Source organism: Halichoeres trimaculatus, unplaced genomic scaffold, assembly GCF_033239565.1.
Source record: "Halichoeres trimaculatus isolate MK-OKI-2021-1 unplaced genomic scaffold, fHalTri1.1 fHalTri1_scaffold_13, whole genome shotgun sequence".
NCBI lineage: Eukaryota > Metazoa > Chordata > Actinopteri > Labriformes > Labridae > Halichoeres > Halichoeres trimaculatus.
The window spans coordinates 20,037,601-20,050,296 of NW_027437191.1; positions in this window are offsets into that span (position 1 = coordinate 20,037,601).

A 12,696-nucleotide genomic window follows, 5' to 3' on the forward strand; every position below is an offset into this window, starting at 1 on the left:
TGAGCCAGAGATTTGGTCTTATTTACATTTCTGCACTTTATTTAGTGTGTGATTCAGAGACAAGAGGATTTATGGGTTTTTTTCAAATTATTGTTAATACCAGGCTTGTTGTTTTGCATTGCTTTTTTCCTTTCTCTGACTTTCAAGGTATTTAATGATAATTATATTACACATCTACAAGGTTTGAAGTTAAATCAATTCATCAATATTCTGCTGTGATTGTTATAGTGGATTAAAGGTATGTTATTTGTATCAATTTATCTTATTACATCTTAATATGTAGGCCTGGGCTACAGGAAAGAATTGTTTATATGCCGACTATATCCTTTGTCGTGTTGGTCTTACTATGGAACGGTTTATTGATTGTGTTTAGTAAATAATGTAGAAGATAAACCAGATACTAAATTGCAATCGCAATATTGGTCCAAAAAAATCGCAATTAGATTATTTTCCAAAATCTAAAGCCCTAATATATATATATACATATATATATATATATATATACATATACATATATATACATACATATATATATATATTTATATATATATATATATATATATATATATATATATATATATATATATATATATATATATATATATACACACATACATATATGTGTGTGCGTGTGTGTGTGTGTGTGTAGTGTGGTACTGACATTTGTATATGAACTTCTTTTAGAGCCAGTGTCTATCCAAGAAAAGTCTGTTTTTGACGTTGTCCTCTGCAGTCTTATCATATTTCACAGCACATTATTCAATCAATGAATCAGCTGTATTTTGAAAAGTGTTCCCACAGGACGGTCAAACCAAAACTCCTGGGATGAAATGACGTTAATCACAAAGAAATGAACCTTAAGGAGACATGTGCCTTTTAACGGCAGACATTTCCCTCGCTGGTCAGGTGCAGCGCTGCCCCTTCAGGATTGATATTTTGCCAGTCACACTCTGTTCTCACTTTATGGGTTTTTTTTAACTCAGGCTGGAATGAGAAAAAAAGATTGTCGGCCTCATTAAAAGCTAACCTGGAGGTGGGTGAGAGGAGTCACGCTGTGGCTGCCTTTAGAAGCCTCAGGACATTACCATGCAAGCACTTAACAGCAGAGAAACCCTCCTACTGAGCCCTTTGTCAACCTTCCTACGCTTTTGTTACTCAAGATTGACAGTAGTTTGTTTATGCCTCAAACCTGAGCGTGTTCAGGACCAGCATGCACTGCTGCCTACAAGCCTCATCAAGTATGTTTAATCAAGCAGTTGAAGGTGGAGAGCGTGGAAGAGTAGCTCGATTCCATGCATTAACCTGCATCTTCATTTATCATAATCCTACGCACATTTTATTCTCCACATCCTGCAGGTCATTAATCATAGCTCTACTTGACAGCGCAAACATGTGGAAATGATTGTGCTGTTGCACTTGTGCATTTTGTCATTAGCTGCAGAGAGAATGGAAGCCACTTCCCGGCTGCATGATTGGTTGGTGCAAATGGCCTCTTGGTGCTCTCCAGGGAAACAGACCATTAGGAGGCTTCTCCTAAATGGTCGCTGTGTATAACACGCTGCCACAAATTAAGGCTACTTTAATGCTGAAATAAAAAATATTGATGAAGGCTTCCTCAATTAACCACATTAATCCTTGAGGAAAAATAGCAGTGATGTCTGAAATGAGGAAAAGTGGACGACATTGCAGCGGCAACCTTGAAAAGCAGTCAACTAAACTCTTTAAATGGCATCCAAACAAAGTTAATGGCAACAAAATTGATGGAGGACAGAAGGAAGCAGTGATGACGCATATAATGAGAGGAGATGGAGCATCAGGTTAGAGATGCTGCTCAATTTTCACAGCCAGACTCATGAGTAATCTCGAGCAAAGAGGACAGACAAGTGTTAAGAATTTGTTCCTCCGAATAACAAGTTACATATTTTCTATACTGTGTTATTTACTAACCTGCTGAAAATGACCCCCCTCCACTCCGAAATTTGAAGGCATAAGGTGTCATGGGTGACTATAACTTCTCAATCCAGGATGTTATGCATTGAGCACTTGACCCTGAGGAAAGTAAAACCTCACTGGGAGCACAAAAGTCTTTGAAGAGTTCCTTTAATGTGTCATAACAAGAGGATATTGAGCCGAGGAACATCTCCCATTGCCGCTCATACCAGACCAAATTAGGCAACCCGAGTGAAACCCCTTTATAAATTGTCTGCACCATACAGTGTTTTATCTCTCACGAATTGAACTTTTCAACTGTACAGGCAAGACTGTGTTATGTCGTCTTTCAGAAGCTGCGTGATTTTATTCAAACCTGTGAAGATCCAGATGCTCAGGACTTACATCTGTGTTTTCTGTGACAGAAACAGTAGCTCTGATTTCTTAGTGACCTGCTGATCCAAAAGAAATGACAGATTTTATACTTCCCCCACATCCTCTGGTGTCCTCATCCAGCTGTATGCATCCACTCGCTTGGTGTGTAAATATTCCACAGCAGGGATGCACCGCGTGTGATCCCTGCTTTTTTTTTTTTTTTCAAGGTTGCTCTAAGAGGAAAAATCTACAGTGCATACTCACCCTGATTCCCTCTGTGTCTTACTCTGTAATTTTTCTTCCCAGGCACGGCAGATTGATCTCCACATTGTCATCCAGCTGTAATAACCCACAGTGACCCTGCAGGGGACAAATGGGGACAGGGGAGTTTAATTACCTCTGAGCACAAAAAGACAAGGACACCGCATTTCATCACTGTGGGATGCCTAAATCTTCTCTTCTATATTCTTTGCCATAAGTTTTCATGTCAGCTCTCAGAAATCCTGTCACACTGAGCTCACATGGATTATCATCCAGCTCCATTTATCCTGAGGGGCTTTAAGCAGTGCCTATAACGGACCTTTCACCTGTTGTTTGGGTGGTTGAGTATGGAGACACACAGAGACTTGTTCACAGTAGGTTGAAACTGTGTCAAGGTTACTTGGGAGGGGGCGGGGGGGGATCATGTGTCACTCATGAGAAAGGCCGACTGGGAAAATGTAGCAAGGAATCAATTTAATGACTTATTGATTCACACATTTTACAAGCTTTTGGCAAAGATTTCTGGATTAGTTATTCAGAAATGGCTGTGCAGTAATTAAAAAAACTGAAGCCAGGACCCAGTTGGAGTAGAGCCTTTTCTACCCTGGTCTGTTTGGACCTGAGCACTGTGAACAGTTTTATTAGTAAGTTAAATATGTGCTTCAGTTATTAGAAAGGGTAGGAAGTCAATACTCTGGCTTGGAGAGCCAATTCCTAATGCAGAGACTCTGTAAATGTGTCCATCACAAGAGGTACTTAAGATGGTTTTGTGCAATGGGAGGAGATGGAGTCACATGGTCAATATTGATAACCACACAGCATTACAGAATGTGACTTATGTTTTTGGACTTATACCTTTATTCAAAGAGGATAGGATAGTGAAAGAATAAAAGGGAGAGGGGAGTTTACATCTCCAAGTCATAAGTCCCAACATTTATCTACGTAAAAAATGCTAATACTGTCTGTCCCTATTCGGATCAGTCCTTGTCTCTGTTATTTATTTATTTATTTATTTTTTCTACAAATGGAGATTCCAAAATAATGCACCATGCTCACAGCACCGATTTGTCTGAACATACGTCAGTCATTGTCAACACCAAGGCTGTAGCTGGTTCAACCAGTAGAAAAACATCCATAATCCATTGTGAGCCAAGGTTCAATACTAATTTCTTTGCACATCTCTCATCAGTCTCAGTTTGTGTCCACCCTGTCAGGTACACCCTGCTAGTACTGGGTTGGACTCCCTTTTGCCTTTCAGAACTGCCTTCAGTACCTTGTTCAATCTATGCCACGAGGGGTAATGATATATATATATATATATATATATATATATATATATATATGGTTTGTCATGTTGCATGATAGCATCATGCAGTTGCTGTAAATTTGTCGACTGCACATCCATGATGCCAATCTCCTGTTCCACCACATCCCAAAGTGCTCTATTGGATTGAGACCTGGGGACTGTGGAGGCCATTGCAGTTCAGTGAACAGGCGCAGCCACTGGTAGCAGTTGTGCAGTCAGAGTCTGTGCATTAGAGACTGTGAGGGATTCTGGGAGTTTGGCCACAGCCCATCTGGAATGACAGGAGAGCCAAACTTTTTTTGCCTATACTGCAGCCAGCCACCAGGGGGGGGAGTTTTTGTGCACTTTGAGCTGAGCAAGATGACGTCCTTTTTTTTTTTACAGTCTATGGGATAGACATGGCCAGCAACAATACTCAGAAGAAACTGGAGTGTGCATGTCAATCAGCAGTACTCCACCCAAACACTAGTTGGCAGTGTCGTTTTCATGCAAATCTATGCCAGTTTTATTCTTCTCTTGTTTCTGCAGGGAACAATGGTGTAAGTACACTTACAATAAGGCTGAGAAGTGTCTAGTGTTCAATATTCAACTTTTTGACCATTTTGAGTACGCCAGCTGAGTAACCAAAGTGTTCTGTGTTTTCCCATACTTCTATGAGCACATGTCTGTAAGTGCAAGTACAGAAGTGTGCACTTTGAGACAGCCTTGGGGTGAACTATCTGAGGCTATGAACTTGAAATTTGAGTGGAAAATGTCACACAGCAGTTGATTACACTGCAATCATTGCCAAAAAAAAAAGAAAAAAAAAAAAGGAGAACAGGAGGGTGGAGTGTAGGGCTGATGTAAGGTAAAACAAGATGCTACCCAGCAGACCAACCATAGGTCTTGCAGGCTGGATTGATGCTTGTTAAATTTCTGAGGAGGTTCAGGCCAGGTAACATGTGAAGTATAGATTTCAAACTATATAGATATGTCATGTCTGTTATGTATACTATTTGTTCCTGAGTTCTTGAAGCTCATCATCATCTGGGGCCATATTGAAAATACTGAATTCAGCCTAGCTTTGTTCCAGTTAGGATTCTGCAAAGAGGTGGACCTTTTGCTTCTTTGCAGAACAGGCAAGTCAGCCATGCCCTTATGGGGGCAAAACTTGTAAGATTAATAACCTTGTTTGCTGATACAGAAATGAGCTTCTCAGACCTAAGCTGTTTCATGAACCAAGCTACAAACGTGTTCATTTCTGCTGTAAAAAATCATCTCTTTTGGCTTGGAGTGAATGCGGTTTCCAGTGTTTCTGCAGCCAACCCTGACACCTGAAAGAATATTGTGAGCAAGCATCTTACATTAGGAGTCAGGGTGCTTTGAATTCCTAAAAATGAGACTGACCACCTCATCACTTCACACACCTTTGAAGAACATGTAACAACACGTGACAGCTGCATTGGACATGTTTCTCACAGTGTCTACGTTTCTTAAGAGTTTAGGAGAAGATAATCATTTGTCAGCTTTTAACATCAACCAACTTTTGTAATGAGAATTTCATTTCTGAACTCTCAATGATGTTTCTGCAATTTATTTTCCAAAGCCAGCACTAAAAACCCACAAGCATCCATATAAAGCTCATGACTCAAAAGTGAGTGTGACTGTGATGGCAAAAATCAATCTCCAGGGTGTGGTTCTTGCAGTTTTCATAAGATGGATATCTTGTGTTTAAATAAGAATTTACTTAAAGTGTCACATTAGTAAGGAGCTGAGAAGGCTGCTCATTACAATAATGCGGAGCTGTCACACTTTGGCAGAGCCTTTGAAAAAGGCTTGTTTGAGTGATTCTACGACAGATATAAATCTTGTGCCCCTGAGGAGTTTGAACCTGACGTCACACTCGATAAATTTTGTTTTTATGACCTGCAGCCCTAAATTAATTGTAATCATTGTAGCAAACCACTGTGGGACACGGATGTTCGGCTCCATAAAACCTCATTGTGTCTGGATGAGATAATCAGCAGTGGCAAGCGCACCAGCGAGCAGGTCAGATCTATCACTGCGGCTGTGGTCTCTCAAGGCCAATTTCCTTAATTAGATGTCCTTTCATTAATCAGCAGAAGTGACAGAGTGCCACCAGAACATGGCTGATACAGTAAAATTTGCCCTTTGTAAGCCGTTTTCAAGTGCGGACCGTCAGCAAAAGCCATGAACTATAAGAGTGAAAGGAAAGAAAGAGCAACTTTCACCAGACGCTGAGCAGACCTTGTCATGGCTCTTTGTTATGCAGCTGTTGTACACACAAGCGAGCTGTGCATTTCTTTCATCTGTTGCTGTTTATAACTCTCTAATTAAAGCTATTCGTCAAAAACAGCCATGCGTCCTATGGATGGACTCCTAAATAAACTGAGGCAGCTTTAACGAGCTCGGGCTTTGAACAAGTTATTTGAAGCTGTCAGTGGACACTGCTTTCAAAGCCCAAGTTCATCTGGAGACTGTGCTTGGCATAAATGTGAAAGTTAATCCAAACTGCAGAGCGCTGATCAAAGCCGCCAACACAACAGTGCTGTGTGGAGCACTGTGAGTAAATGACAGTTCAAATAACACAACGAGCTACAATAGATTACAGTGAATCAATGTGAATAAACACACCACAGGTTCTGACTTTTGATTTCCATAATTTCTGCAGGAAGACTGTTCCCCTGAGACCGGGGGACGTCACACTGAAAGACTAACAGAGGAATATAAAAGAGGGTTTTCACTTTATTTTCTCACACCCTGTGAAGTTGGTTCAAACAAAGCCTAAGGGAAATACTGCTGCCTCAGTCTGACCTTCAAACTTGCTGAATCTGTCAGTATTTCTCTTCAAATTTTCATTTTAAATTTAGTTTCCTTCCACTCACAAAAATAGTGGGCCAGGAGTTTTATGGGATGCTTTATGAAATACTGAAGTGTCTTTATGATTTTTTGGAGCCCTTAAAGGGAAATAGGAAGAAACAAAAATAAGATTTTGTTTCTTGTGGGCATGGAAAATTAACCTATGCTCACGAGGAACTTAAACCCTGTTTCCACCAAGCAGTTCTTTTCGGTAAGTCTAGGCATGGCACACATTTTACGGCGTTTCCATTGACTAACGCCAGGACAGATCCCCCAATAACCGAGATGAGCTGTCCCACTTGATTGCGCTTTGTAACAAAGAGCCACATGCTCATCGCAAAGAAGAAAAATTGCTGGATGTCATCTATATTTGCTCTTTGTTTCCTGTGTCACGTTTTTTTTCTTTGTTGGATTTATAACACTGTGTCGCTGCTATGGCGTCACACTATTGTTTACGTGGCATGGCTATCGGCATCCGACTCACACGCCGCCTACCACAAGGGGACACAGTTAGCTGTAAAATGCAAACCAAGCCAACCCCTTACCAAACCGTATTAATCTCAAACATAGACTGCAAAAAAAAAATGGACGTCCGCTTGCTCGGCTCGAAGTGAGGTCTCCACAAAAACTGCTCCCCCTGGTGGCTGGCTGCAGTATAGGTTACAAAATCCGGCTTTCCAGCCATCCCAGATGGGCTGTGGTCAAACAAAAACTAATACTCCTTGTAGAAATGTTTCTCACGTCTGATTGTTGTGGTCATTTGAAGATATCATTTGGCTGTTTTGTATCCAAGTTCTCTTTTCCCTTAAAAGTTTCATTTTCATTAGTTATACAAGGTTAAAAACGAGGTTTTACGTAATGTTTAACAATGATTGACAGATGCTGTTCTCGCATTTTTTTTTCAGGGATTTCAAAATATGCCGGGAGGTAGAGTCAAGAAGTTATTGTACTCTCAAAAGAAAATAATATATATTTTTTTGTCTCCCAGCTCCACTCAGATTCTCCCAGAATCCCTCATCGTCTCTACTGCGCAGACTCTGGCTGCAAACTGCTACAATGGCTGCGCCTGTGATGGGAGTATTTTAGCTTCAGAATTGTACAATGATAAATGGCGGAGTCACACTGTCCACTCTGTATACAGTCTATGATCTAAACCCGACTGCTTGGTGGAAACAGGGCTTGTTATCAGGGTGCACGTGAAAGTAACTCATGCACAAGAAACTTTCCAGTGAGCATGAAAACTTTTACGTGGGCACGAGAAATATTCACGTGAGCACGATAAACTTTCTCATGGGCGAGAGATATCAGCTACCCAATGGAAACCAGCCAGGACTTCAGCCCTATTTTCACAGGATTAGTCTACCTGATAAGACACAGAAGTCCTCTGATAATTCTACACTATTCTGAATCAGCATCTATGTAATTTGTAGCTGTTTCAACCATAAACCAATGTTTTGTGTTTCACATTTGTAAAAACAAATGTAAGTTTGATATTTGGGTTGTGTTCGTGTTATATATCTATATTTTAGCAGTTTAATTTTGATGAAGGTCTCCTTATTTCTTAACTTGCCAGTAAATCAAGAAGAAGTCTGGTGCCTGCGCCTCACAGCACTGAACAGAGCAGAGAGCAAAAGCGGTTGCCCCTGACAACGTGAAGATTGTGACCTCCTGTAGTTAGCATGCAGCCAGCAAGTTTTTTGCAGCGTGTTTGTAGAATAAGCTGCAATTAGAGAAAGTGATGAGAAAGCCACACGTGCCTGAAGGAATCCACATTAAACGTGACTTTAGGAGACAATGACCAACATCATCCGCTGCCTGTTCTGTGCCGGTGTGTGTTCTGTCCCGCAGCAACAAAAACAAGGAGACATCTCTGGGTAAATAACTCCACAAGCTTGTCTACTCTTTCAGATTTTCACTTTGGTCTGGAAACATTTTGTCTCATTCTCCTGCCGTGCTCATGAGCCGTGACATGATGCTTCTCAGTCTGCTCCTGTGACTGGTTATTGTAGGTATTCCATCCACAGCTGTTCAAATAGGAATCATGGATATCAGACATGTTTAAGATTTAAGGTTCCTGATCAGAGTGGATCCAATGGAAGCCAGAGCGTTAAAATATTCATATTGACTTCAAAGTCTTGAGAATTATTTGAGAAAATAATTTGCTACAACATGTCCCTATTCAGATCACACCTACCCTAAATTGGAGAAAAATCCAGCCTCAAACCTAACCTACATCGTCCAGTGTGTGGCCACCCCCAGTTAGCCTCTGTTAATGAAGGGTTATAAGTACAAGACCCCAGTACACACTTATTATCGAACTAATCATCTTATTTATAGCAGCACTGTTGTATTTTAGTTTGCAACACACAGCTGTAAAATTAAAGATAGAATATAAATTTTACCCTTATCTAAAAGGTACAACTTTTGTTCTACCAAGTACAAATATTAATATAGCAAAACCCACATCATACAGCCAGAGGAACTCTGCTTTTGGAAAGTAGTGTGCTGTATTGACGCACCATTGATTTATTGGTGTAATAAAACAATACACAACAACTCCTCACTTATTAAACACTGTAGTATATAAACAAGAGCCAGGACTTTGTTTCCCTTACTATAAAATATTTATTTGATGTCAATGCAGCTTCATCAGGTAACACAGCACTGCTGTTTACTGTATGTACACTCAGACACAGGAGAGCTGCCTCTACCTCCAGAAATGAAATATGTGGGTCTTTTGCTTTCCTCCCAGCCCATAAATTGTGATACTTAATGACAAAACCTGTACTTAGTAGTGCTTGTGATTGTAAAATCCTGACCTAAAACGAGCTGTTTGGATTTTGGGGGTTTGCTGATGTCAGCGATTCCCTTTTTTTGACCAATCAGGAGCAAGTCTGACCTGATTGGTCCACCGGAGAAGATACCCCCAAACCCACTCCCCTCCCCGCTGCTGGAGAGAAATCTCTCTTGCCGCGGGAAGGAGAATGCCAAAGTGGCTAGAGTTCATTTATCAGGGAAATGTGCCAGCTACACTCAGTAAAACTGTGCATGTGTGTGCTAGTCACTTCACAGCTGACTGCTTTTCCAACTTTGGGCAGTATATCAGAGGGCTAGCGAATAGACTGGTCCTGAATCCAGGCGCATTACCAACCATCCACCAACAAACCTCGGACCCTGGAAATGTGAGTATTTTAAATGCTGTGTGCTGTGGAGCAGATGTAAGAGCTTTTCCTCAGTGTCCCCTGTCTCTGTGTTAGCTTCAGGATGCTAACTTCAGCTGCGGCTAGCCTGTTGTTTTAGCCTGTAATGTTACAGTAAACGAGCTTTGCTGTTTTCTAAACATTGTGCACTCGGAGCTTGTGGAGCTCGTCTCAGTGACGTGGAAGAGCGGGGCGGTATCAGCGGTGGCTCATTTACATATGAAGGTCACGCCCACTAAATCAGAGCGTTCTGAACAGAGGGGCTATGAGAGCCTGGAAACAATACTGCTCTGTTTGATATATTGGCTTTTTGGACCAAAACATGTTACTACCATTTCATGAAGACATCAATGATCCATATTAAACTGCAGAAAAGGAGCATAACATGGGACCTTTAAGTTGCAGCTTATGATCAGGCATATATCTAGAAGTGAGACTTTTTCAAGATCACTCAGAAAGTCCTTGTAGTCCCTTAAAATACAACCACCAGCAATAAGGTGAACATAATCAATGTTGTTTGGATGTGACTTTGTCTAAAGGGGGCGCCAAAATCAAGACAAACTGAAAACGTTGAGCTTGGAGCTCCATGGATGCCATCATTTACATTTTTATGTTATTCTGTTGTGTTTCTTTCATTTAACCATAACTGAGGAGAGCGCTGCATCTCATGGCGACTCTTGTATTATAAAAATTAATAGGAGCTTTTCTTTTGGTTGCACCCCCTCCTACACAACTGTTGCGCTTTTTTTTTTTTTTTTTTTTAACAAAAGCGGTGCAATTTAAAAGAACAGAACATTCTCATTCATGAGCAATGACCTGCAATTTGTAAGAGCTCTGAGATGTTTTATTCTGCTGAGGCTCTCTGTGCAACTTCATCAACATTCATGAAATCTGTGTGCTCGCCAAAGGTCAACACGGTTTTCAGTTTTTACCTTCCTCCAACTAATCTATCACACAAATAGGTTTGCAGAGGTTTTTTTGTTAAGTAAAAGGGGTAAAATTGAAAAGAACTGAACAAACACAAGCAATGAGCCATAACTTAAAGGAGGCATGCACTGAGCTGCACATCAGTAACTAATGCTTCCATATCAGGTTCCTGTAGCAATAATGAACTAAACCAATACAGTGTAATGGGAGAATAAAATAGATTCAACTGCTGTAATGACTTCATTACTCTCCTCAGAACTACAAATACTCGTAATCAGACAGGCACGAGGCGGAGAGTGTAACTTACCCTGAGCTGATGCATGCTTGTTCACACAGCAGCAGAGGACTTTTGAGGGCAGTGGCTGTTGAAAAGGAGCCAACATAGATACAGTAACTGAGTTAGGGCCACATCACTGGCTTGACACCTACCATTAAACTGTTACGGCCGGTTTCTATATTTCACATAAAATGAACTATCAAAAAAGCGCCCTGATAACAACCTGGAGAAATGAGGCTATAACTTGACTGCAAAATCTCAAGATACAGAGCTAAAACTCGACACACTCTCTCTTTGTCTCCTTCATCAGGTGAAGTTCTCTCCTGAAACTGATTTACAGCCTCATTGTGCCCATTGAGGTCACATTTTGGGAGCGTCCATCACAGTTAAATTTCACACCCAGGACTCCCAAACATAAATCTTTATTTTCATTATAAGGGAAGATAAAAGGGAATAACTTAGCACTGTTATCCTCTACACATATTGCTCCCTGATTTATACTAAACTGCTGGATTTTCACACTCACTCACATTATCAGTGCACTCAGGACTATCACTCAGTATTCTCCTGCTGCTGTCTTCACCAGAAACGTAGTGTTTCCAAACTCTGATTCAACTCGCTGCAGGAGCAGTAGCTTTGCATCAGACTACGTCTTTCTTAGTCACTCTGAGGAAAAGGAAACGGGCGCAGTGAGAACTGTTTTCCAGGCAAATCACTTTTCACATATTGCATCCACACGTATAATTCCTTTCCATTTATTGCACGTCCAGGGGAAATGTACCAGCAAACAGCAGAAGGCTGCACTTCATCTCCACTGGTCAGTGTTTAGTTTGCAGAGCTTCGGCTGTATTGATTTCACCATTTTACACTTTACATTGACATCTTGAAAGGTTTTGTATTGTCAGAGGCGAGGCCATTTAGGAATGCATTTGCAGCAATGTATTACCTGAGCGCAAGCAATGAGATGAGTGTTTATTGTATTTTATAGGTTCCAAACATTTAACACAGCCATCTGTGTTCTTGAAAGCACATTGGAGTAGACGTGATGATTTTACAAGAGAAGATTGCGTAATCTAAAAAGAGTCGAATAAACAGCGAGGTTGGGAAGAGAAGAGCATTTGGTTGTTTTTCTGCAGGCTGGTTGAGAACACCATCCTACCCTGCTATCTTTTAGAAGGTCATATTTAATCTATGTAATTATTGTCATGCAGTTTTACGCAGCTCTCTGCTTGAATCAAAGTGCCCCGGGATGCACCTACCTATGTGGCATTTTAAACAATTTAGTGGGGGGAGAGGAAAGTGACAAGGCACACATTAATGCTCCTGGAACATGTTTTCCTTTTTTTCTGAATCTGACATCAGGGAGATTATCTCTCCCCTCTCCTGCTGCAGAAAATATCTCTCAAGCAGAGGTAGTGCTCGGAGCGATGGGCTGTTAAGCCATATCAATATGCACACACATTCCTATTCAAATTAATGTGTTTGACCGTCATCTGCAGGATACCAATCCATTTATGCATCCCTTTTTACTGTTTGAAAGAATACATCAGCTTCTGTTTGCA